The 27,766-nt window shown below is 48.5% G+C and overlaps 2 protein-coding genes and 1 long non-coding RNA gene across 3 annotated transcripts in view; 1 reads left to right on the top strand and 2 right to left on the bottom strand.

Annotated features, from left to right (window-relative positions):
- LOC101942541 (butyrophilin subfamily 1 member A1-like) overlaps positions 1-27,766 on the top strand; it is a 343,737-nt gene that overhangs the window by 99,060 nt on the left and 216,911 nt on the right. The gene's annotated exons all lie outside the window — the stretch shown is intronic.
- Positions 1-27,766, bottom strand: part of LOC135975014 (butyrophilin subfamily 1 member A1-like) — a 190,929-nt gene that overhangs the window by 23,591 nt on the left and 139,572 nt on the right. The window lies entirely within an intron of this gene.
- Positions 19,846-22,734, bottom strand: LOC135974730 (uncharacterized). The gene is made up of 2 exons (XR_010591838.1): positions 21,740-22,734; positions 19,846-21,669 (listed from the first exon to the last, which is right to left on the bottom strand). It is a non-coding gene; the product is annotated as an uncharacterized LOC135974730 (long non-coding RNA).

Below are 27,766 nucleotides of genomic sequence, written 5' to 3'. Positions count from 1 at the left end.
TATCAATGACCCCCTCAAGGTCTGATGGGGTGGTTTGGTGCCACATGGATCTGGACTTGGAGTTAAAGTGGATGGTGGAGAACCACCAGCAGCAGGCCAACTAAGAGCAACCACAACAGCCATCGCTGAGCAACAACAATAGCAGCAGAACTGGGATCTGGTGGCCCAGAAACAGGAACAGTGGCAGTGCCTGGTTCAGCAAGTTTTGACTTCCTCACCACCTCCAGAGTGACTGGGCTGCGGGCCCCATCCCACTGACTCCAGTTGTTCCAGCAAGACTTATTCAGATAGGCCCAGAGGATGACCCTGAGGCCTCTCTCATGACTTTTGAGTGGGTTGCCATGGTGGCACAGTGCCTGCCTGAGCAATGGGCCATGGTTGGCTCAATTTTAACCATGGCAGCACAGGCCACATAATGAAGCCTTGATATGGTTGTGGTCATGGACTATGCCCAGGTCAAAATGGCCATTTGGATGCCTGGACGTCACTGAGAGCACCAACCCTTTTGGGAACAAGAGTATCCCTGAGGAGTCCAGCTTTTATGGTGGCCCAGAAGCTTTGGCACCTGTACTGGTGGTGCCTGAAGTCAGAGATATTATCCAGTGCTGAAGTTGTGGAACTCATCCTGATGGATCACTCTGCAAAAATATTCCCAGAGTGTGTTGGGAGGTGGCGGGGGGCGGGGGACCACTTGGTACATGTTACTGGGCTCACTGAGAAGAACATTTATTTACAGTGCATCCATGGCAATGTGAAGCCTGACCCAAGTGACCAGATCCATCTGGCTACAGGGGAATGTCTGGGTCCTTACCAGTGGGACTGGTCTCAACCCTCCCTCGCCCAGTCATTCTGAGCTGAGAATGGGAGTACTTTGGGGAGGTACTGATGAGCCCCCAGATACTCCAACCCCAGCTTCCCCTGTGAAGGGGGTCCAGGAACCTGGCAATCAGAAGAATCAGGTCTGATAGTGGGGAATTATGATTGCTCCCCCAGATTCCAAACCAGGCAATGTGCCAACTGCAGCTCCCCTGGGGAAACTGGACATCTTTTCATAAAGCTCTGACTTTGTGGGAGAACAGCTTTCTGAAAATGGTGCCCTGTCTGAAAGTGGTGGCAGCTGAAAAAACCTTTTGTTCCTTAAATGAAACTGGGGACCCAGTGATGGTTCATCTCCAGCTCAGAAGCAAGATGGTCACTGATTCCTTCTTCCTAATTCCTCCACTTCACTTACAAGTGGGAAGCAGTGAACAGGTACCCAGGCAAAGTACACTAGTACCGACACAGCTCAGCTAGTTTCACATCAGGCGGATTGAACTGAGCTCCAATTCATCTCAGACCAGGCTCTGCTGGTTACTCAATGGGGAGTGGGGGGTAGAAGATATCATTACAGGTCATTTTCAGTGAAGAATCCAGTCTTGGGAACTCATTTTCCTCTGTGTCTGATGGAGATTAAGTCTGTTGACCTTCAAGACACACAGTCAGGTCTATATCTTCTCCTAGGCTTTGAGAACAGGGTGAACTGAGGATGTTGTAGGTGGTAGGATAGCCCACTTTCCAATTTGTGAAAAACAAGAACTGAGAGTTGGAATTGCCGCTGCCCTGCTCCTCTTTCCCCGTCCGCCACTTGCTGCTCTCTCCACCTCCTTCCCCCAAGGGCAAAGCAGGGCTCTATGGGGGAGGAGTGACTGGATGACAGGATGGGGGAAGGAAGAGCTGAGCTCCGGGGATGGGGGTGACTGAGGCAGGACAGGGAAGAAGAGCCAAGCTCCGGGGTGGGGGTGACTGGGGCAGGACAGGGGAGGGAGAGCCAAGCTCCAAGGGTGGGGGTGAGTGACTCGGGCAGGATGGGGAAGGGAGAGGCGAGTTCTATGGGTGTGGGGGTGACTGGGGCAGGATGGAGAAGGGAAAGCCAATCTCCAGGGGTGGAAGAGTGACCGGTGTAGGATGCGGGAGGGAGAGTCACACTCCAGGCATGGTAATGACTGGGGCAGGATGGGGAAGGAAAAGCCACATTCTAGGGTTGAAGCAGTGACTAGTGCAGGATGGAGGAGGCAGAGCCGAGTTCCAGGGGTGTAGGGGTGACTGGGGCAGGAGGTTGGAGGGAGAGCCGAGCTCCAGGGGTGGGGGTGACTTGGGCAGGATGGGCAAGGGAGAGCCAAGCTCCAGGGGTGGGGTAGTGACTGGGGCAGAGCGAGGGAGGGAGAGCCGAGCTCCAGTGGTGGGGGTGTCTGGGGAAGGATGGGGGAGGGAGAGCCAAGCATGAGGGGTGGAGGAGTGATTAGGGGAGGACGGGGGAGAGAGAGCCGTGCTTGAGGGGTGCAGGTGACGTGATTAGGGTTACCATACGTATGGATTTTCCCGGACATGTCCGGCTTTTTGGTCTTCAAATCCCTGTCCAGGAGGAAATTCCAAAAAGCTGGACATGTCCGGGAAAATAGGGAGGGGTCGTGGGGGTTGGGTCTGGGCTGGAGCCGGAGCCGGAGCCGCTGGGGCCGGTGGTGTTCGGCCAGGACTGGTGTCGGTGCCAGGCCGGAGCCGCTCGGCCGGAACCGGGGCCGGAACCGAGCTGGACCAGAGTCGCTGGGACCGGGGCTGAGGGTGCTTGGCCGCCGGCTGGTGCCGGAGCCGCTCAGCCAGGGTCGGAACCGGAACTGGGGCCCGAGCCGAGTTGGGCTGGAGCCGCCGGGGCCAGGGTGGGCAGGAGCCTCTCGGCCAGAACCAGGGCCGGCTCCCCAGGGCCCGAGTTGAGCCGGGCCAGAGATGCCAGGGCCAGAGCCAGAGCCTCTTGGCCAGGGGAGGCCAGACTGGGCCGCGTCTCCTCGCGCCCCCCCCCCCCCCCCCGCCACTGCCCCAGCTTACCTGCTGCCCCCCTGTTTCAGGCTTCCCGTGAATCAATTGTTCGTGGGGAGCATTCAGGGGGAGGGGGCGGACTAGGTGGTCTGGATCGAGCAGTGCCAGAGGGCTCTTTGTGCGCCAAAGGAGTCTCTGGTCAGTGACCCAGTTCTGGTAAACCCAGACTTTGACAAGCCCTTTACGGTGTTTACTGATGCCTCAGACACAGGGCTGGGTGCAGTGTTAATGCAGGTGGATGAAAAAGGGGAGAGACACCCCTTCTTGCATAGCTCAGTGATGGGGGTGTCTATGGAGCTAAACTGGGGCACAAATCTTCGATAATACAGCGCCATCCCAATAAAGGCCTGGACCTGCTTTTTGGTTTGCGGCGTGGGCCAGTTTCTGATCGCCTCCACCTTGGTTCATTCTGGCTTTAGGTAGCTGCTCCCCACCCAGTGGACCAGGCAAGATACTTCAGCCATCCCCACCTTGCACTTCTCAGCATTTATGGTCAGCCCATCCTCTTGGAGTCAGTCCAACACTTGTTTAACCTGGGACACATGGTCCTCCCTAGTCTGGCTAAAGACACAGATATCATCAATGTATGCCATGGCAAAACTCTCCGTCCCGCTCAGTAGCTGATCCACCAGACGCTGAAAGGTAGCAGGCACCCCCTTGAGGCTGAAAGGCAGAGTCAGGAACTCATAGATCCCCAGAGGGGTGATAAAGGCAGATATCAGCCTCACATCTGCATCCAGTGGCACTTGCCGGTAGCCCTTTTTAAGATCCATGGTGGTAAAGTAGCGAACTCCTCCCAACTTGACTAGGAGCTGGTCAGGCCTGGGCATGGGGTAGGCATCAGATACAGTGATGGCATTACGCTTCCGATAGTCCACACAGAACTGGATCAACCCATCCTTTTTGGGGACCAGCACCACAGGCGAGGCCCGAGGGCTGGAAGATGGCTGGATCACCCCCAAAGCCAGCATGTCCCTGACCTCTCTTTCCACATCCTGAGCAGTTTCCCCTGTGACTCGGAAGGGAGAGCATGTTACAGGCGGGTGCGATCCTGTCTCTACCCGGTGGACACTCAGATTAGTGAGTCCAGGCTGGTTGGAAAACAGCTGTCGGTACAAATGCAGTACCCCTCTGATCTCAGCTTGCTGGGCAGGGGTTAGTTGATCAGAGAGGGGAATTGCTTCCAGGGAGAGCCAGCTCCTGTCTCAGGGAATAGATCTACTAATGGGTCATCTCCCTGCTCCTCCCAATGTCCATACACAGCTAACACCACATTCCCCCATCATAATATGGCTTCATCATATTAACATGGTACACCTGGTGGATGTGTGCCAGTTTAGACAGTTCCACCACATAATTTACCTCATTTAGTTGCTTGACAACCTTGAAAGGGCCTTTCCAGGTGGCCTGTAGTATGTTTCTTCTCACTGGGATGAAAACCATCACCTGGTCTCCAGTGGCGTAGGCACAGGCCCGTGCCATGTGGTCATACCAGACCTTCTGTTTCCTCTGGGCTCTGGCCAGATTCTCCTTGGCCAATCCCATGATCTCAGCAAGTCTTTCACGGAAAGTCAAGACATACACTACCACATACTCCCTGATTCTCCATCGGGAGTGGCCTTCCCCTCCCATTCATCTCTCATCAGGTCCAGGGGCCCCCTTATCCTTCTTCCATATAACAGTTCAAAAGGCGAAAACTCACTAGACTCCTAGGGCACTTCCCTGTACGCAAACAGCAGGTGAGGTAAGTACTTGTCCCAATGTTGTGGGGGCTGGTTCATAAAGGTTTTCAGCATCAACTTTAGAGTTCCATTGAACCTCTCCACCAGGCCATTGTACTGGGGGTGATAGCTGAGGCTCAGATGTGCCGGACCCCACATTTTTCCCACAAGCAGTGGAGTAGCGCTGACATGAAGTTGTATCCTTGGTCTGTCAAGACTTCCTTGGGGAACCCCACTTGGCTGAAAATGATCAGCAGTGCATCTGCCATGGTGTCTGCTTCCATAGAAGACAAGGCCACTGCCTTGGGATAGCGGATAGCAAAATCTACCACCACCAGAATGTATTTCTCCCCTGACCGGGTTGTCTTGCTGAGAAGGCCCCACTTTGTCCACAGCCAGCTTCTGAAAAGTCTCCTCTATAATGGGCAGAGGTCTCAAAGCTGCTTTCCCCTTGTCCTGGGCCTTCCCCACCCTCTGACAGGGGTCACAGGATCTGTAATACTGTTGGACTGTATTAAAGACTCCAGGCCAGTAAAAATTCTTTAGCAGCCTCTGCCTGGTGCACCAGATTTCCTGGTGCCCTTAGAGAGGGATGTCATGGACCAGGTACAGTAGCTTGCAGCGATACTTCTGGGGGACCACCAGCTACCTCTGGATCCCCCACGACACCACTTCCCTGGGGGAGCCCATTCTCGGTACAGGAATCCCTTCTTCCACAGGAACCTCTCCTGGCAACCTCTCCCCATGGTCTGTGCCGCACTGGGGCCAGCCAGGTCCTTTAGCTTCTGCAAGGATGGAACTTTCTGCAACTTGGCCTGGAACTCAGCATCTGGGGAAGGAATGAGGACCTGCTCCCTCTCACTGGCTGGGTCTGAAGCCGCAGCCCCCCTGAGCCTTGTCCCTGGGTGCTCTCTCCTGACTAGAGTACGGTCCTGTGTCTCTGGTGATGTACCATCCCCAATGTCAGGGCATACTGCCCCTCACTGGCTCTGGCTACGGGTCACAACTAGGATGTTATGGGGGTTGCTTGGCCAGTCCTCCTGATCAACACCTCAGTGGGCAAATGAGGGTGCATCCCAATATCCTTGGGGCCCTCCTTGGTCCCCCATTTCAGATGTACTCTCACCATGGGCACCTTGAATGGGGTCCCTTCCACACCTGTCAGGGTCAGATAGGTGTTGGGCAGGCTGGGCCAGCGTCACCTAGCGCCCGTGTCCCAGTATCCATTGACCTTCCTCCCATTCACCTCTATGGTAACAAGGCACTCGCTCCACAGGGACAGTCCCGCGCCCACCCTGTAAACTGAGAACCTTGAGTCAGGCGCATCGAGCCCCCCAGAGGAGTTGGTCTGGGAAATTCGTCCCTGTGGAGCAGTTGGTAAGCTGCCAGCTGTGACGATGCAGCTCTGGCGGGACCCAACTGAGAGTGTCAATTCAGGACAAATTGCTAAAACAGGGCAGTCACAGCCCAAGGCTGGGGTTTCTCCACCTTTAAGGCAAACCAAACCAGCCAGGCAAACAGGACTTCGGTCTCACCCCACTGGCTAACTACAAGTCACACAAACAATTCCCTTAGACACTCCAGTTTTCCAGTATCAGCAGCAGTGCCACTCGTTATGGGGACAAATAGTTATGAAAACCAATATCTCAATATACACAAAAAAGGTTCTCTCGATTCCAAAGGACCAAGCCCCAGACTCCAGGTCAATATACAACTCAGATCTTTCCCACAAATCACGCTGTTGCCAATCCTTTAGAATCTAAAATCTAAAGATTTATTCATAAAAGGAAAAAAGATAGAGATAAGAGTTAGAATTGGTTAAATGGAAGCAATTACATACAGTAATGGCAAAGTTCTTGGTTCAGGCTTGCAGCAGTGATAGAATAAACTGCAGGTTCAAATCAAGTCTCTGGGATACATCCCCAGCTGGGATGGGTCCTCAGTCCTTTGTTCAGAGCTTCAGTTTGTAGCAAAGTCCCTCCAGAGGTAAGAAGCAGGATTGAAGATGAAATGGAGATGAGGCGTCAACCTTATATAGTCTTTTCCAGGTGTAAGAACACCTCTTTGTTCTTATTGTGGAAAATTACAGCAAAATGGAGTCTGGAGTCACATGGGCCAGTTCCTGCATATTTTGCGGAGTCTGAAGGCATATTTGGGTGGGTCCATTGTATAGCTGATGGCCCTTAATGGGCCATCAAGCAGGCTAGGCAGAGCTAATCCCAGCTTGTCTGGGATGTCACCCAGAAACATAGCATAAGTTTGCCATACAGACAGTATAGAGCCAATATTTATAACTTCAACTACAAAACTGATACACACATACCGAGAGCATAATCATAACCCGTAAACCATAACCTTGTCTTAGACACCCCATTTGACCCCCTTTATACAAGATTTGGGTGCCACTACAGGACCTTGGTTGCAACAATGATCTATATGGTCCCAGTTTATGTCAATAACGTCACACCAGCCCCCCCTGCCTGGAAAGCCTTCCCCTCTTCTGGCTGTGTCTCTACCCAGTTAACCCTGTGTTGATCCTGTCTGCTCAGTCTGTCCTTGAGTTTGGGGCACTGGGTCCATATGTGGCCTCTCTGGCCATAGTAATAGCAGTTCATGTTCCGTTGGTCCCCTCAAGCAGGGCGGTTGGTCCTGATGCCTGTTGTTCCTTTTGGGAGGGGGTTCTCCATATTCCCCCTTTGGGGGGTCCCAAGGTGACTTTCTCTCTCTCTGCATCATGGTGGGCTTATTCTTTTGGGACTCTTCTTTTCTACCCCCTGACCAGCTGTCCACAAACTCGTTGGCCAGCTGCCTGCGCTCTAAAGGTCCTCTGGCTTTTTGTCCACCAACCATATCCTCAGGTTGGATGGGCAATGTTCATACAGTTGTTCCAGTACAATCAGTTTAACTATGTCTTCCTTAGTCTGGGCCCCATCTGCCCACTTGTGGATGTATCCCTCCATTAGGAGGAACAGTTCCAGATGTGTGTCCTCAGGGGTTTTACACTGACTCCAGAACTTTTTCCGGTATGTCTCAGGAGTCATCCCAAACTTGCGTAGCAGGGCCTTTTTGAACAGTTCATAGACCCCTGCCTCCACCTCTTCCATTCAGCTGTACATCCCCATGGCTTTGGGGTCCAGTAAGGGGGTGAGAAACCGGAGCCTGTCTGCAGGGTCAACCCTGTGCAGTTTGCAGGCCTTCTCAAAGGCAATCAGGAATTCATCTATGTCCTCACCTTCCTTAAACTGTGACAGGATGCGCTTATCAAACTCCATGAAGTCCTGGGTCCCTCCTCACTCACCGGAGCAGGGGGCTGCTGTTCCTCAGCCTTCCAACTCCAGTTCATGCTGCCGCTGTTTCTCCTGATCCTCCCGATTCTCCAGTTCATACTGATGCTGTTTCTCCCGATTCTCCAGCTCTTTCAGTTTTAACTCCCTCTCCCATTCCAGCTGCCTCAGCTCCAGCAATGGGGAGCTCTGCCGTGAGGATCCCCTGCTGGTCGCGGGGGTCAGGGTGCCCCCGGTGTTCACCGGGCTCCTTCCAGGCCCTCCCTTAGCCATAGGCTCTCTGAGCAATCCTCCTCCTCCAGCTGGGCAATCAGCTGTTCTTTGGTGAGGTTTCCAATGTGCAGGCCTCTCTGTTTGCACAGCTGTACCAGGTCCCTCTTAAGGCGATGGTTATACATCTTCCCGCTGTTCCCAAGTTGCTGTGGACTCACATGCCTGTGTGCTCTCAGCTCCCCATGGTTTCCAGGAAGAACCCCTAGTGTGCCAGCCTTTCTCCAGGTCACCACCTCTCTTCCAGGGTCAAGCCGCAGACTCCTCCCCCCCCGGAACCACCACCAGGGGAACCCCATAACTGCAACAGTCCTTCTTTCTCCCAGGGTCAAGCTGCAGACTCCTCTGCTTCTGGAATCGATCACTGCAGTCCCCAGTGGGACTCCATTACTGCAACAGTCCTTCTAGCTGGTCATACCCTCCCAGGGGTTAAGCGTAGCACTTCTCCACCCCCCAAAATCACTCCTCTTAGCCTTCAGCACACCTGGTCCTCATTAATTCCCCTTCATTTTACTACTCTCCAATCACTTACTGCAGGACGCACCATCCACAGGGTTCAGTACATCTCACCACTACCATCAGTTTTCACAGAGTGTGGGGGAGTCAGGGCCCCACACACCCCCACTTCCTGCAATTTACCGTGACTCTCAGCCAGCCAGTAAAACAGAAGGTTTATTAGATGACAGGAACACAGTCCAAAACAGAGCTTGTAGGTACAGAAAACAGAACCCCTCAGTCAGGTCCATCTTCAGGGTAGGGAGCCCAGACCCCAGTTCTGGGCCTCCCTCCGTTTCCCCAGCTAGCTCCAAACTGAAAAACCCCCTCCATCAGTCTCACCCAGTCACACACCCCTGGCCACTCCTCCAGCCTTTGTCCAGTTTCCAGGGCAGAAGGTGTCACCTGGCTCCAACCCCCTCCTGGGCTCAGGTTACCTGCTCACATATCATCCCTCAGGTGAAGTCACACCCTGATATTCCACTACCAGCCAGCACCAATGCAGACAGTACCAGTAAAACTCCCATGCAACATTCCCAGGTCAATACTCCTAACTCCCTATCCTGTCACACATGGGAAGGATGGGCGAGGGAGAGCTGAACTCCAGGGGTGGGGGTGACTGGGGAAGTAGGGGGAGGGAGAACCGAGCTCCAGGGGTGGAAGGGTGACTGAGGCAGGATGGGGGAAGATGAACAAAGCTCCAGGGGTGGAGGTGACTGGGGAAGGATGTGAGGGGGAGACCAGAGCTCCAGGGGTGGCAGAGTGACTGGGGCAGGATGGGGGAGGGACAGCCGTGCTCCAGGGGTAGGTGGGGGTGACTGGGGCAGGATGGGGGAGGGAGAGCCATGCTCTAGGGTTGGGTGGGGGTGACTGAGGAAGGACGGGGGAGGGAGAGTCGTGCTCCAGGGGTGGGTGGGGGAACTGAGGAAGGACGGGGGAGGGAGAGTCATGCTCCAGGGATGGGTGGGGGTGACTGAGGAAGGATGGGGGAGGGAGAGTCGTGCTCCAGGGGTGGGTGGGGGTGGCTGGGGCAGGATGGGGGAGGGAGAGTCATGCTCTAGGGTTGGGTGGGGGTGATTGAGGAAGGACGGGGGAGGGAGAGTCGTGCTCCAGGGGTGGGTGGGGGAACTGAGGAAGGACGGGGGAGGGAGAGTCATGCTCCAGGGATGGGTGGGGGTGACTGAGGAAGGATGGAGGAGGGAGAGTCGTGCTCCAGGGGTGGGTGGGGGTGGCTGGGGCAGGATGGGGGAGGGAGAGTCATGCTCCAGGAGTTGGTGGGGGTGACTGGGGCAGGACGGGGGAGGGAGAGTCGTGCTCAAGGGGTGGAGGGTGACTGGGGAAGGATGAGGGCAGCATCCTAGGGGCGGGACACAAGTTGGCTGAGAAAGAGGGCTGGGTGGTGAGTCCTGCCACCAGCCCCACTCCTCAAATGCTCTTCACAAGCCCTCTGCTTGGGCGCTGGCCTTCAGTACCTCTCTCTGCTGGAGCCAGGTAGTTGCTGGGAGCTCCTCCAACTCCAGTAGCAGCTGCTCTTCCTGCCTTCCCAGCGGCAGAAGGGAAGCAGATTGCAGATGGTTACTCAGATAACTGAACTTTTTGGTGTCTGGTGAGTAGTGCTGACTGGACACTGTCAAGTCCCCTTTTCGACTGGACTTTCCAGTTCAAAACCAGACACCCGGCAACCCTGGGATATATGGATTTTTCCAGGTATAGGGAGTATGTCAGTTTTCATGTAAAATCATTTGGTTTTACACCTAAATGGTGGAATCGACACACTTAGCTGAGCCAATAATTTGCACAAGAAACAACACAAAACACATTGAAAGAGTGAGAAAATTGCTACCTGATTCCAGTGTGTGAGCAGGTAGCAAAATGAAGAAGATGATGTAACCAGCCAGAGAAGAGCTCACAGTGGAGATCTGGAGGCATGTGGAAAACTTCATCTTCATTGTAACTTGTTCTGAATGACAGAATTAAAAGAGAAAAATTAACATATTGCAGAGACAAGTCAACTATCATCCTGGACTTTAAAGAATAGAATATTCTAAAACAGAACATAGTATATAAACCCTAGAGTATATAGATGTTACCAGTGAAACCACTTATTTAAACTTATTCATTAGTAAAACTTTAATGAACATTTGTGATTTAAAAACCAAACAAAACATATTGGATGGGAACTTGTAGTGCGAAGCATTAATCTGTTGCAATGTGCAGGGCTTGAATTAGATGGGTTCATGCTAAGTCAGAGACCTCACACTCTTTTTAGGCTCCCATCTTCACTAGAATGTCAGCTTCCTTTTAAAGTCACTCTCTAGCCCTTATGGTTATAAATAAAACTTTCAAAACACAAGACAAGTATAGAACGATAAAGCAATTCCTACCTGTATTTGTAGAAAACTTGAAACAAGAGCTGTGAGAGGACTGAGCTGCCCCATTCATCTCATCATTAATGTGACAAATCCCAAAGGGATGTAGACTCCTTGCAGATCAAGAGCCACCCAAGCCTGACAAATTCATTACACCTAAGACGTCACTGTCATTATATTTATCTATACAGAATGTTGTGTAAGGTATCAAATGAAAACATATTGAAATGGTTATCAGATTCATTGTGTGATGAATGTCTTGTCTTGAAGTCTTGTGAAGACCAAGATTATAACAGGGTTCAAAAAGAACTAGATAAATTCATAGAATACCAGGGTTGGAAGGGACTTCAGGAGATCATCTAGTCCAACCCCCTGCTCAAAGCAGGACCAATCCCCAGATAGATTTCCCCCCGATCCCTAAATGGCCTCCTCAAGGATTGAACTCACAACGCTGGGTTTAGCAGGCCAATGCTCAAACTACTGAGCTATCCCTCCCACCTCATGGAGGATAGGTCCATAGATGGCTATTAGCCAAGATAGACAGGGATGGTGTCCCTGGCATCTGTTTGCAAGAAGTTGGGACTGGACGACAGGGGATGGATCACTTGATGATTACCTGTTCTGTTCATTTCCTCTAGGGCACCTGGCATTGGCCATTGTTGGAAGACAGGAGACTAGGCTAGATGGACTTTTGGTCTGACTCATAGACTCATAGACTCATAGACTTTAAGGTCAGAAGGGACCATTATGATCATCTGGTCTGACCCCCTGCACGCTGCAGGCCATAAAACCATCCCCGCCCCTTCCCTGGACTCTGCTGCTGAAGTCCCCAATCCTGTTATTAGTGACCTCAATCGGCAGAGACCCTCCTGCTAGAGATCCCTGCCCCATGCTGCGGAGGAAGGCGAAAAACCTCCAGAGGCTCAGCCAATCTGCCCTGGAGGAAAATTCCTTCCCGACCCCAAATATGGCGATCAGTAAGACCCCGAGCATATAGGCAAGAGTCTCCATCCTGTCCCCTTTTAGCCATTATGCTATTTACCTACCATTGCTTGGTTTTCCTTGACAACTATGTTTTACCATTAAACCATTCCCTCCATAAACTTATCTAACTTAATCTTAAAGCCAGACAAGTCCCTCGCCCCCACCGTTTCCCTCGGAAGGCCGTTCCAATATTTCACCCCTCTGACGGTCAGAAACCTTCGTCTAATTTCAAGCCTGAACTTCCCCACGGCCAGTTTATATCCATTCGTTCTCGTATCCACGTTAGTACTAAGCTGGAATAATTCATCTCCCTCCCTTGTATTAATCCCTCTAATATATTTAAAGATAGCAATCATATCCCCCCTCAGCCTTCGCTTGGTCAGACTAAACAACCCAAGCTCCTCTAGTCTCCTTTCATACGACAGGTTTTCCATTCCTCTGATCATCCTAGTGGCCCTTCTCTGCACCCGTTCCAGTTTGAGTTCATCTTTTTTAAACATGGGAGACCAGAACTGCACACAGTACTCCAAATGAGGTCTCACCAGCGCCTTGTACAACGGAAGCAGGACCTCCTTATCCCTACTAGATATACCTCGCCTAATGCATCCCAAGACAGCATTGGCTTTTTTCACCGCCACGTCACACTGTCGACTCATAGTCATCCTGCGGTCTACAAGGACCCCTAGGTCCTTCTCCTCTTCCGTTACTTCTAACCAATGCGTCCCCATCTTGTAACTAAAATTGTTATTGGTCATCCCCAAATGCATCACCTTACACTTTTCACTATTAAATTTCATCCTATTTCTGACACTCCAATTCACAAGCTCATTCAAGTCTCCCTGCAGGATATCCCTATCCTCCTCCGAATTTACAACGCCTCCCACCTTCGTATCATCCGCAAACTTTACCAGCCTACTCCTGCAATCGGTTCCGAGGTCAGTTATAAATAGATTAAATAAAATGGGTCCCAAAACCGAACCTTGGGGAACTCCACTGGTAACCTCCCTCCAACCCGACAGTTCACCCTTCAATACGACCCGCTGCATTCTCCCCATTAACCAATTCCTTATCCATCTCTGGATTTTCAAATCGATCCCCATGTTTTTCAGTTTAACCAATAATTCCTCATGGGGTACAGTATCAAACGCTTTACTGAAATCCAGGTATATTAGGTCCACCGCATTTCCCTTATCTAATAAATCCGTTACCTTCTCAAAGAAGGAGATCAGATTCGTTTGGCACGATCTGCCCTTCGTAAAACCATGTTGTAAATTATCGCAATTGCCACTACCCTCCAGGTCCTCAACTAATTTCTCCTTCAAAATTTTCTCTAACACCTTGCACACTACAGATGTTAAACTAACAGGCCTGTAGTTACCCGGATCACTTTTTTTCCCTTTTTTGAAAATAGGAACCACATTAGCTATTCTCCAGTCTAACGGGACCACCCCCGAGTTTACAGATTCATTAAATATTATCGCTAACGGGCCTGCTATTTCCCGTGCCAATTCCTTCAATATTCTCGGACTCAGTATGGCCATTCTTATGTTCTTATTATATATGCATGGATCACAATTAAACGGTTACTTCTGTATACTGAAAATATGCTCTAATCATGAAGACAGGCAGGGTTGGTAAACAAGTTAGTCCCAGACTAAGGAATGGTGAGTGGCCTGTTTGCCTGGGTCTCAAATGTAAATGGACCAGGGTGAGCCAAATACAATAATAATTATATTTGCACACTCACTGAACAGGAAAAGCAGAAGGATGAGATAGTCTGTCATTTACTCACCAGTGGGAGAGGAGACCTTTGTCCGGGGGTACCCTTCTAAGGATACATTTCAAAATCTTACTGGACTGTAAGGAGGGGGGGAAACTGTTGGGTTATCCTTCACTGAGGGAACAAAGAGATTGGTGCTCTTTGAGATCCATGAAAGCTGGATCCTGGTCTGGAGGTGGTGGGGACAGATGGGCCTGTGACACTGAGAAGAGGATTTAGGTGAGAAAACTGCTGTAGAAAAGGTGTGTAACCTGTTAAATTTTAGTCACTAGAAAGTGTAACATTACCTTTGTTTCATTTTCAACCATTTTCTGTTTCTATTATTCTTCTTGCTTCGTATCACTTAAATCTCTGTCCTTTGATAATAAACCTCTTTATTTTACCATAAGCTCAGTGCCGTTATATTAAGTAGAGCGCTTATTCCTGGTTAAGTCAGGAAAACTGGTGTGTATGCTTTAGAGACAGTGGATTTGGTAATTGCTGTAAACATCCAATGATGGGCCTGGATGCTGCAGGGAGATGCTTCTGGGGAGTTTGGGAAGTAAAGTGCACCCAGGTTTAATCTACAAGGCAAAGCAAGGACTGGCAAAGGCCTGAAGACTTTGCTCATGTGGCTACCAGATTGGGGTGACAGGGAGCTGTCCCTCAGTTTAGCACCAGCAGATCCCACTTTTGCTAGGACAGAGGGATAACAGGGCGACTTACAGTTCTGGATGCCCCAAGAAGGCATCACACACAGCCGCCCACACATACACATCTGACTGGTGAAACCCAAAGGCCAGATGGAATAAACAGAGACGAAGGATTCATCCAAGCATCATGAAGGGCAAACTGTCCAACAGAGACTGGTGGTGCATCCAAACCAGCTAACCAACTAACCAGAAATTTACTGAATTAAGCTAAACTGGTTTAAATGGGGTTTGACATTACTGAAACAAAACCAACTTTAATCCATTTAGTTTACAATTAATTTCACACATCAGTGCATTTTTTCTAATTAGTCTACCAGCCAGATTTCTTTAAAAAGGGGTCTTATTAATGAGTTAACGGAACCCATCAACTAGAAAAAATTCATTGCTACCACTTTAGACTCATATCTGGTAGTCACCACCACGGTGGTTGTACATGCTGGAAGTGGGGCCATTTTTCTATGTGACATAATATCTAAATGTTTTTGGGCATCTGAGCTGCAAAAAATCATAAAATCACAAAAAGGGCCAGGGCTCAGAGAAACAGTCTAATTTTGATCAAAATTGGTAGAAAGCTTCTACATTGAATTGCTAATTCAACTATGTACTCAAAATAGTACTGTTTTGAAAAGTTTGGGAAATATTTAGCCCCAGGTGATATATTTTACACATTTTTCTATACCTTTTTGCCTTCAATTAAAGCAAAAGTCTATAGTCACATGACAGTTACAAGCTTGTTTGTACCATGTAATACATCACTTAATTAGATTACAATAGGTCTATATGATTCTATATTGTACAGTATCAGGGGGTAGCCGTGTTAGTCTGTTTCTACAAAAACAACAAGGAGTCTGGTGGCACGTTAAAGACTAACAGATTTATTTGGGCATAAGCTTTCATGGGTAAAAACCGACGAAGTGAGGTTTTTAACCCACGAAAGCTTATGCCCAAATAAATCTGTTAGTCTTTAAGGTGCCACCAGACTCCTTGTTATATTGTACAGTAAGATTCAAGAACCTGATTTGTTGCTATTTATAATTAATGGGGCCTAATCCTGATCCAAACAAAATTATTTACACATTTTTCTTTGACTTCAATAAGAAAAGGATCAAGTCCACTGTTGCTGAGCTAAATAGAATAGCAAAAGAGCTAATTAGAAATGCCATATAACATAGTAATTGCATGTTAAAGTACAATATCACATATGGGAAACATAGCTTACCATATCACTTTTATTGTACTTTATTACCACATTTATATTCAGAATAAAATATATTTTATCCAGGAGGTTATTGGGATTCATTTATTGCTTTTCTTTTCTAAATATACAGCATAAAAAAGTTGATCCAAGGCTCTAGATGCCCTGAACAGATAAAAATATAATAAAAAAAGACAAAAGTAGCAGTAGCAAGTACACTATTCTCCGCAGAAAGTGGTCTGCAATTAAAAGTTTTCCCACTTCAATTCCATCAAAACATAACCAGCTCAAGTAGTGTTCCACTTCCTCAACTGAACCTCCTTCTCCCAATCTCAAACCTTCCCAAACACCTACCAAAACATATTATCAAATCTAACCTACCAGATGAATCCTTCAAAGAAAAAAACAACAAACCTTCAAGAGGCCTTCAGAATCCCTAAGGTGTTTTTGGTCTTTCAAACTCCTTGTCCATTCAATCCAGTTAATTGCATCCAAAATCACTGAGGCAAAGAATTTAATATTTGTCCTTTCTTTGACATTTTCGGTGGGTGCAGTGTTATTGTATCCATGTTGTTCCCAGGATATTAGAGAGACAAGGTGGGTGAGGTATTTATTTCGACCAATTTCTGTTGGTAAGAGACACACTTTTGAGCTCACACAGAGCTCTTCTGCAGGTCCTCACATCTGCAGTGAAAGCATTTCATTAGTTTTAAACCAAGTTCAGACTTTGTCCCCTGTAGTTATGCCACCAAGTTGGAAAGTGAAAGTAACTGCAAAGTTACAGTAATTTGAGCCATAAACATATTCCCCGGAAGATATGGAGAGGAGGAGATAAGAATCCTTTCTTAAGGAAATACCCACAGACCTAATGAAATGTCAACCTCTTCTTGCAGAAATCTCATTTGAAGCACCATGACCCTGTCTCAAGTCAAGATAGATGGCTGGTGCCTCCCCATTGTGGGGGGTCACCAGCTAAAGGGGAGGACATGTGACCTCCCCACAGGTCTCCTCCCCACCTCCAACCCCTCCCTGCACTCTTCTCCTCCACATTACCTTATGGGGGGGAAGGGAGAACTCTGTTTTCCTGCTGTGCCAGCTCCCTCCCTCTGCCAAGGATTTCCCTACACCCCCCCGAATTTCACCATCACCCCTCCCAGTGGTCAACTAGTTACATAGTGTTGCCAGTTGAGTTGTTGGCTGGAAATCTGAATTGAAATTGAAACATTAATACACACTTTAAAAGCATATGCAGTGTATGATTAAAAAACCTGTACCTGAAAAAGCATAATAGGTTTGAAATGTACGAACAAAGACTGGCTTCCTCACACAGCTGGGTTTTTTTTATGACAATGTTGGTGCATTTGTTTCGGCAGTGTTGGCCAACCTTATAATTTCAAATTATGATTTGTAAGCAAGATCTGAATGAGCAACTCCCCTCACGGGCTCACCCCTCATTGGCCCTCACCCCCCTGTATATTCAACCACCCTCCCATTTCAATTCCGGGGGGAACAATTCCCAAGGAAAACCCTGAAAGAAGCTGTGGGGCTTCTGCAGACTATTTCCCTGCTGCAGCACCTCACCCTGGGTGGGCTGTGGCTTGGATTGCCAATTTTCAAATTGCAGAAAACCAAACACCCTTGCCCTGCCCCAGCTCTGGTGTGCCGGGCGGCATGGTTACAGTGCCCTCAGCTCCAGTGTGCTAGGCAGCCAGCCCCTGTGCACTGGGCAGCTGGGCCGTCCCCAGCCCCGGTGCTCCGGGTGGCTGGGCTATCCCCAGTCCCAATGTGCCAGGCAGCCTGGCTACCCCCAACCCCTGTGCACTGGGTGGCCAGCCCCACAGAGCCGGGCGGTGCAGCTGCAGTGCCCCCAGCATTGGGCAATGCAGTCCAAGGGCCAAGTAGGCAGTGCAGCCCCAGTTCCAGCCACTCTGAGTGCCTTCGGGAGGCAGGCCGGCCAGCCCCTACCAACCTGGGACAGCCAGGGCAGAGTGCTTAGAATTGCGGGAGGGGGCCAGTCTAGCCTTGGGGCTGAGCGTGCATGGGGCTACACTAGGCTGTTTGGGGAGACACAGCCTCCCCACTGCCTAAAATACCTGACACCCATGCCTGTCCCTGTGCCATGCACCAAGCCTGCCTGTTCTCAGCACCACGTTGGTCTGAGCTTGGTGTGTCTGTGCCCTTCCCTGTGCCATTTGCCGAGCCTCCCTGTTCTCAGCACCACATGGGTGTGAGCTTGGTGTGTGAGCTGGGTCAACTGGGCCCAGGCCCAGGGGCCCCGGCCAATTTGAGGGGCCCTGGAAAAATGGGCACCCTTGTGGCCTGACCTACTCTGCCCACTCAGCGCTCCAGCTGGAGCACCGGGCAGGTTGGCGGGTGGAGCGGGGCAAGCCCCTGTGCCCTAATTCCGCTCTCTGGCTGAAGCACCGGGCAGGTGGAGCAGGGCAAGCCCCTTCACCCCAACTCTGGTCCCCGGCAGGAGCACGGGGGTGTGGGGGAGACTGCAGCAGAAGGGGTGGGGAGGGGCCCCCACTTGCTGTGGCCCAGGGCCCCACAAAACCGTAATCTGCCCCTGCACACAGCTGGACACCACTGGGGATGTGGAAAATATCATGGGCTGAAATTATGATTTGTAAGCAATTATCAACATTGAAGTTCATCTGCCATTTTGTTGCCCCGTCACCCAGTTCAGTGAGATTCCTTTGAATCTAATCTCCTTTGAGTCTGCTTTGAACTTAACCTATGTTGAGTAGTTTTGTATCATTTGCAACTTTTGCTCCCTCACTGTTTACACCTTTTTCCAGATCATTTATGAGCTTGCTTATATCCAGATCAAAGTATAAACCAAAAATCATTCCCCACCTTAGGTATCTGCAAGAAATGTCACCACAGCTTCAGGGTCTCTGGGGAGCAGCTGACTACCCCTTTCCTTTGAGTTATATAGAGTCCAGGAGAACCCTTTTTAATAAAAATAATTTATTCTAAAGTATAGATTGTTTCATCTGAGCATCTGGGGTAATTCTAGTGGTTTCAATGAATTTTTGAATTCTTCCCCCTCTCTGTGCACTCATTGAAGCTGAATGCTAGAGGGAAAGGAGAGGAATAGCAAGAATCATGTGATGCTATTAGCATGAAGAGACAAAACCTACAATTCAACATTCCTTTTATGGAACACATCTGTTATTTCTGCCAAACCATCAGCCTCTGACACAGCTGGTTGGAGCAGAGTCACAAGAGAGTCGTGTTTTGTTTTTTGGAATCTGTCCCAGAAACCTGAAAGGAAAAAAAGAGGGGGAAGAGGAAAGCTTGGGTGTAGCTACAGGTGTTGTACTTAAAGTACTGCACAGGATCTTTTTAGGGGGAATAAGGCAAAACGCCACATTTATTAGTAATACATGTATTCATTAACACTGTATTATATGCATATAATATATTACACTTACACTCACACACACACACACACAAACCCATTCCGTCTTGTTGTTACCAATTAGTTGCTCCCCTTAACTTCACTGGCCAGGTGAGTTAGATGGGGGAGGGGGTGGAGCCGGGCTTCTGCCGATCCGGATCGATGCTCCCATGTTGACAAGACGAGACCCGGGGTCCTCTGCAAGACATCTCACTTTTATAGCAGCTTTCCTCTTATGCAAATCTATACCAGATTCAAACTCTGTGTCTGTGTCCATTGGTCCTTTGTGCTGCTTTCTTTTGAGTGTTGTCCCAATGCTGCAAAGAGGGTGTTTCCAAAAGAAGGTGCTTGCTTCTAACCCCGAGGCCGTCGGTATGTCTGCTTGTCTTTAATGAGCCCACTTGACACGTTTTATTGTTCTTGGGTCTGGCTCCCAGCCCCTCTCCAATAGTTGAGGCTGTCTGGAGGTGCTGCCTTCCATGCCTTGCTCATCCACACCTCATTCATTCAACAGGGCAATTGATTAAGAGTGGGGGCGGGGAGAGCTCTTGTTCTACTGCTAGCAAAAAGAATTTTTTCTTCTATCTTATTCTATCCTTAGGGGCTATAATATTATACCAAGGGCAATGCAAAGTTTCTAAATGAGGCTTTGATACAAAGTCCCATGAAAACAGAGGTCACACGTGGGTAGACCCACCACAAGGTTATACGAAGAGGCACAATGTAAAGTTATATGAAAATTATCAGAGATTGATCTACATTGTCCCCCTTTTGACCTCTCAAGAACAATTCTTGAGTGGTCACCATATAAATCTTTTGTATTTGTTGCAAACAAACCAAACAATTATAACCAGGTGAATATAACTAAAACCATTACAATTGACTAAACACCAGATATAACATAAACACAAATGCAAACAATTATCATTATAATAATTGGAAATACAACAAAACCATTACCATTACAATAATTGGGTACATTGACAAACAAAATGAGGCCCAAGTTTGATGCTGCAATAGCCATCAAACAATAAAAGTCACTGAGGTCAGGACCTTCTTAAGCACACACAACAAATAAGATTTTGTAGGAGTACCACAGTTGTTATGCAAGGTTAAGCTGATTTGGACTTAAACTAACATTGAGTTGCTAAAATGTTGTAGAATTCCCTATTTTTAACAGTTGTTTTCAGAGGTTTCTGGGGACCTGAAAGATGGGGCCATACAATTATGGGCCAAGGTCTTACAGGTTATGGGGGCCCAAGAACTACCCTTCAGGGCTTGGGGAAATAGAACCAGAGTGCATAGAGGAAAGTGTGGAATGAATAATAATACAAGCAAATGTAACTAACAATACAAATGTATCAAGAACAAAAATCAACAACAAAATGATTATTAGAGAACCTGACAAAACAAAACAACCCTGATGCACTGGGGACCAAAGTCTTTTGGAGACAAGTGGTGATTGATAAGTTGGATGGAGATGGGGGAAGTAGAGAGAGGAAAAGACATTTGCCCTGTCTAGTGTAGTATTTCCTCTTTTTCTGGACCCAGTGCTAGCACAGGACACCACTAGAGACAGACACAGAACATGCAACACACAACACTGAACACAGACTTTGTCATGACACTATAACCATGGTATTTTATAACTCTTCAGCTGGTGCCAGCTCTTCTGATGTTCTGGTTCAGATCCTGAAAGATAGAAGCTTGGAAACAAATTAGCACAGTGCTTTCACCCTGGCAGAACCTGCTTGGTCTCTGCCACAGTGTGTTTGGTACTTGGGGCTGCACAAATGCTAATTAAATGGTGCATTTTTTGTGAGTGTAAATCCTCCCTTTTTCTCAGTAAAAGGGGTTAACACTCCATCTAGAAAAAAAATTTCTGTTTTAAAATCTCCAGCCATTTTGCCATGGCCTGGAGATCTGAGGCAGAAGCAGGCACTGTGGTTAACTGTTTTAATGGCATTTTGGCCCTGGGAGGAGGAATTTACCCAAATATCCCCCTTCCCAATCTCCAGAGGGGTCCCAAAGGTCTGCCCCCTTCTGGGGTCTCAAATGTTTCTTCTCCTGATGTTACTGCTGCTGTAAGATTTGAGAGTGCTGTTTTAACTCTCTGTACCCAACCTGTTTTCCAGTTTCTTTATCTGTTGCTTGCCTGGGCCCGATTCTGCTTTTTCCAATAAACAGTTTCTTTCCATGGGCACAAGCCTTGTTTTACTACCAATTTAGCAAGGAGGGTGGGCTTTTTAACTAGCCCCCACCCTTCCTGGTCCCATTCCTTAAACATTTTCTTTAAAATTGTGAAATTACCACAATATTACTTACAAAACAAACAAACATAAACCACACTACACTGCCCAAACTCCTATATCCTTCAGAGTTTGGTTTAACAGAACAAGATCTGTATCTTATGTTTTTAACCCACTCTGGGCCAGAGGGAGAGACGCTAAGCCTCCCTCTGTATTACTCGGTCTGCTACCACCGAGGGTTCATACACCAATTATACAAATCCTTCCCCGGATTAGATCCTTCCCCGGATCAGAGTGAGAAACACTAAGTTCTCCTCTTTAGCTCAGCCTTCCTATGGCTGAGGGTGTATGTACCTCTACAACACAATTGAAACCTAAACTCCTATATCCTTCAGAGTTTGGTTAGATCCTTCCCCGGATCACAGTGAGAAACACAATTTAAACCTAAACTCCTATATCCTTCAGAGTTTGGTTAATTAACTGAAAGTTTACGCTCTTTTTCCTATAGTGCCAGGCTTGCTAAAGCTGGCGGTGTGCACACCAGTTTGATAATAACTGTGGATTCTATGCTTGCTCCCCCTTTCGCATTCTCCACCAAAATGTTGTACTTAAAGTACTGCACAGGATCTTTTTAGGGGGAATAAGGCAAAACGCCACATTTATTAGTAATACATGTATTCATTAACACTGTATTATATGCATATAATATATTACACTTACACTCACACACACACACACAAACCCATTCCGTCTTGTTGTTACCAATTAGTTGCTCCCCTTAACTTCACTGGCCAGGTGAGTTAGATGGGGGAGGGGGTGGAGCCGGGCTTCTGCCGATCCGGATCGATGCTCCCATGTTGACAAGACGAGACCCGGGGTCCTCTGCAAGACACCTCACTTTTATAGCAGCTTTCCTCTTATGCAAATCTATACCAGATTCAAACTCTGTGTCTGTGTCCATTGGTCCTTTGTGCTGCTTTCTTTTGAGTGTTGTCCCAATGCTGCAAAGAGGGTGTTTCCAAAAGAAGGTGCTTGCTTCTAACCCCCGAGGCCTTCGGTATGTCTGTTTGTCTTTAATGAGCCCACTTGACACGTTTTATTGTTCTTGGGTCTGGCTCCCAGCCCCTCTCCAATAGTTGAGGCTATCTGGAGGTGCTGCCTTCCATGCCTTGCTCATCCACACCTCATTCATTCAACAGGGCAATTGATTAAGAGTGGGGGCGGGGAGAGCTCTTGTTCTACTGCTAGCAAAAAGAATTTTTTCTTCTATCTTATTCTATCCTTAGGGGCTATAATATTATACCAAGGGCAATGCAAAGTTTCTAAATGAGGCTTTGATACAAAGTCCCATGAAAACAGAGGTCACACGTGGGTAGACCCACCACAAGGTTATACGAAGAGGCACAATGTAAAGTTATATGAAAATTATCAGAGATTGATCTACACAGGGACAGAATTAATGGTTTGGGACCATTTAATTGTGCATTTCTTTGCATTCAAATGTGTCTTTGTGTGGCAGGTTGAGTCTTCCCTTATAATAACCTTGTGAGTTTGGTGTAACTTTAACTCTGAATTTGTGAGTTCTCTCACATTTGCTTAGTAATTACCTATTGACTGTTTGTTTCAATAATTGGGGGGTCAGTGAAACTGCCCATTGCAAGTATAGAGCTAATTTGTGAAGGGGGCAGCTTTCTTGTGAGTTGGGCATGTCTACGCTGGTAGAGTTACAGCACCGGGAGTTACAGAAGTGTTCAGAGAGTGCTGAAGGGAAACCACTGCTGTATGTTCACACTGTCAGTTTCCCCTGTGCAATAGCGTGTTCACACTTGTGGCACTTGCAGCTATATTCGAAGCAGTGCACTCTGGGCAGCTATCCCACAGAGCACCTCTTTCTCTTCTGCTGCTAAGAGTTGTGGGAAGGCGGAGTGGGTCATGGGGCATCCTGGGTCCTATCCCAGTGCCCTGTGATGCATTGCTTTGCATCCCAGCAATCCCTGTGCTTCTGTCTGCATTTGGTGCCATCTTTCAATGGTTTGTGTATTGCGTGCCCTGCCTCTTCGGGCTGCAGGAATGGATCCCGAACTGTTGACCAATATGCTGCTCGCTCTGACCAACATGTCATGAGTGGCAGTGGAGTTATTCCTTAAACTACAAAGGCAAGAGGAGTGTGACATTGATCTTGCCATGTGTAGTAGCTATGACACGAGATTCCTTGTGGCATTCATGGCGGTGCTGACCACAGTGGGATGCTGCTTTTGGGCTTCGGAAACAAGCACTGAGTGGTGGGATCACATTGTGATACACATCAGGGATGACAAGCAGTGGCTGCAGAACTTTTGGATGAGGAAAGCCACATTCATGGGATTGTGTGATGAGCTCACCCCAGCCCTGTGGTGGAAGAACACGAGAATGAGAGCTGCCCTGCCTTTGGAGAAGCACGTGGTGATTGCACTGTGGAAGCTGGCTACTCCAGACTGCTACCTATCGGTCGCTAACCAGTTCGGAGTGGGAAAGTCAACTGTTGGTCTCATGTTGAGAGATATCTGCAGGGCCATTAATTGTACCCTGTTCCAAAAGACCATGACTCTGGGCAACGAGCGTGACATTGTGGATGGTTTGCACAAATGGGCTTCCCTAAGTGTGGAGGGACGAGAGATGGCACGCACATTCCAATTCTGGCACCAGACCACCTAGCCACCGAGTACATTAATCGCAAGGGGTATTTCTCAATGGTTCTCCAGGTGTTTGTGGATCACTATGGGCGTTTCACAGACATTAACACAGACTGGTCTGGAAAGGTGCATGATGCATGCATCTTTTGGAACACTGACCTGTTCAGGAAGCTGCAAGCAGGGACTTTCTTCCTGAACCAGAAGATCATCGTAGGGGAAGTCGAAATGCCCATTGTGCTCCTGGGAGACCCTGCCTACCCGTTAATGTCGTGGCTTATGAAGCCATACACAGGGCAACTTGACAGCAGCAAGGAGCAGTTCAACAACAGGCTGAGCAAGTGCAGAATGACTGTTGGGTGTGCCTCTGGCTGTTTAAAAGCCCGCTGGTGCTGGCTCTATGGGAAGCTGGACTTGGCCGATGACAATGTTCCTATGCTTATAGCCGCGTGCTGTATGCGCCATAATATTTGTGAAGGGAAGGGTGAAAGCTTCAATCAGGTCTGGACCACAGAGGCTCAGCACCTGGAGGTTGAGTTTGAACAGCCAGAGACTTGGGCTTTTAGAGGGACACAGCGCAGGGCCATAAGGATCAGGGATGCCTTGAGGCAGCAATTTGAAGCTGAAAGCCACTAATATTTGTTTCTATGCTCGGAAGTGCAGTGCTTGTAATGCTAGGAGGTGATTGGTGCAGATGTTGCAATATGTGGGATTAACATAATTGTATGTTGCTTTGCAGAGCTCTTTTTGCTTTCAATTAATAGACTAAAGATTGCTTTCAAACCAGCACAATTCTTTTATTAAAAAAAAAAAAAAAAAAAACAACCGGAGGAGAGAGTCAAACCGAAAAAAAACCCCACCAACAGTGAGGGGGATGGGTAAAGGGAAGGTCCCAGGAGGAGCAGGGGTCCCAGGACAGCTAAAGATTTGTGTATGTCCAGTGATCATATCCAACCTTCTCCTTTGGAGTACAATGCAGCGGGTACTGTGCTTCAGCAGTGCCAAACTGCAGAGGGATGGGTGGTGAGTGCAGTGGGTAGTGGGCGTCCGCAGCGCTGGACTGTCAGGGGGGAGGAGTGGAATACTGCAGGTATAGACTGGAGCCAGGAGGTTGATAACAGTGTGTTGGCGGTTTCTGGGGGGGTGCATGGGAAAGAATTTTGCTACAGCGACTGAAGGGGAGGGCAGGCACGGAACTGCTCGGTTTGAAGAGCTAGTATCGCCTGGAACGTGTCTGCTTGGCGCTCCATAACCTATAAGAGCCGTTCTGTGGCTTCATTGTGGTATGCCCATTTTCCTTTTGGTACCTCTTCTCGCTGTCCCGCCATTCCTTCAATTCCTATTTCTTAGTGGCGGAGTGCATCATAACATCACACAGAAAGTCTTCCTTAGTTCTTCTTGGCTGCTTTCTAATTCTGTGCAGCTGTTCAGCCACTGATAAAGAGGGAGGCTGGGCTCCCAAGATCATCTCTGTGAAGTTTAAATGCAACATTTTACAGAAGCAGTATTGTTTGCAACACAGACAACACTGATTCAGTGATTTAAAACACAGCCAGTACTCACACACCCATCACTATGTGGCTGACACCGGGCAAGCATACATGAGCCACAAGACCCCCAAAATGGTGAGTAGCCACAGGGCCACGGTAAATCACTCTTCCTGGACCCTGCTGTACACTGGGCACGTTGCTCTTGTGGGGAGCCAGCATTGCAGGTGGGGGCCTGATAATCATTCCTGTCCCCACACTTTCCACAGGAGATGATCATTATGGAAGATCTCACCCTCAGCTGTGAGATCAGCGAATCAAGGGATGGTCTTCTCCAAGTCTGTGGCTTTAACGATGCTGGCTTGGGTGGGACACTTATGAGAGTGTCAGTTCAGAACAAATTGCTTAAAGCAGGGCAGTTATAGCCCAAGGCTGGGGTTCCTTTGCATACCAAGGCAAACCAAACCAGCCAAACAGAGAAGACTTCGGTTTTTACCCCACTGGCTAACCACAAGTCATACAAGCAATTTCCTCAGACACTCCAGTTTCCTAGTATCACCACCAGTGCCACACCTTATGGGGATGAATAGTTATGAAAACCAATACCCCAGTAAAAGAAAAAGGGTTCTCCTGATCCCAAAGGACCAAGCCCCAGATCAATATACAAATAAGATCTTACCCACAAATCACACCTTTGCCAATCCTTTAAAATCTAACATCTAAAGGTTTATTTGTAAAAGGAAAAAGATATAGATGAGAGCTAGAATTGGTTAAATAGAATCAATTACATACAGTAATGGCAAAGTTCTTGGTTCAGGCTTGTAGCAGTGTTGGAACAAGCTGCGGGCACAAATCAAGTTTCTGGAGTTCATCCACAGCTTGGATGAGTCATTCAGTTCTTTGTTCAGAGCTTCAGTTTGTAGCAAAGTTCCTCCAGAGGCAAGAAGCAGGATTGAAGACAAGATGGAGGAGATGCAGCAGCCTTTTACAGTCTCTTGCTTTCTTTGCTCCAAGGACAAGCTATTCAGCATGTGGCATGGAAAAACCTTAGAGTTCTGTCCATAGGCATGTCCCTGCATGCCTTGCTGAGTCACAAGGTGTATCTGCCTTCTCTCAATGGGTCAATTGCATAGCTGATGGTCCTTAATGGGCCATCCAAATTGTCTCGGGTGTCACCCAGAAGCATAGCACAAGTTTGAAATACAGACAGTATACAGCCAATACTTATAACTTTAAATACAAAAAACCATGTGTAAGCAGAGTCAGGATGAGCTCTACCCTGACATCTGGTGGTGAATTATGGTGAGTGTGGAAAAGAACTCCAGGGGCTGATCTGGTTTGCATAGGCACACCCACTCGCCTGGCATGAAACAACAGCAACTGATAGTGGTTACTTTGGCTGATGTGGGATTCCCAGTTTCTCTGTTATTGGGGCAGGAAGAATAAAGTGTTGTTACCCTGATTCTGTGAATCAAGGACAATGAAACTGTTTTATAACCATCACCCAAGTAACACTCGCTAGACAAGGGACATGGGTTCCACAACCCAGTGAATTGAGAGAGGGCATGGGTTGCCTTTTGTGGGCCTGACATACCAATTGCAGCATTTCCTCTCTCCACTGTTGAATGTCAGAGCTAACTTTGATTCCATTAGGAGTCTAATTACAGGCTGCTGAGCTGAATTCACTTTGGGCCATTGGTGCACCAGCACTGGGGCTCCCCTATACTATGAGCTGAAATCACAAAAGAGCTAAAGTTGCTGAGATTGCTGTGTTAATTAGTGGGGGAGCCTGAAGCTATCAGCTGGCAGAGCAGTTTGCAGAGATGGCTGGAGGAGCAATGAGCGGTGCGGAGCCTTGTGGGGACAGTTGGAGCGGCCCAAGGAATGGCAAGCGGAGCTGTTTGCGGGGATGGCTGGAGTGGCTCACAGGTCGGTGAGCGGGGCAGCTTGTAGAGCAGAGCAGTTTGTGGGACAGCAGGAAGTGGACTGGCTCATGGTGAAGGCTGCGGTTGAACCCCACCAAGAGATGGCAGGTCAGCCTCGGATCATGTAAGGTGCCCCTTAAGACCATGCGTGCCCCCCCCTTTTTACTCTGGGGCTGCACTGACCAGGGACAGAGACTTTGGGGGTTGTTGGACTTTGCGGACTCTGGGTGATCTTTGGGTTGCTGGATTCAAGACCCAAAGGGAAAGGACACGGCCCAATTTGCTGGGGTGGGTTTTTTTTTTGCTCATGGTTTGTGTTATGAATCCTGTTTGTGGTGTTTTTCCAATTTAATGCTGATGGCGTTTACCTCATGTTAAACATTTTCTGCT

The sequence above is a fragment of the Chrysemys picta genome, chromosome 12 (genome assembly GCF_011386835.1).
Source record: "Chrysemys picta bellii isolate R12L10 chromosome 12, ASM1138683v2, whole genome shotgun sequence".
Lineage (NCBI taxonomy): Eukaryota > Metazoa > Chordata > Testudines > Emydidae > Chrysemys > Chrysemys picta.
This window is presented reverse-complemented; position numbering and strand designations above follow the sequence as displayed.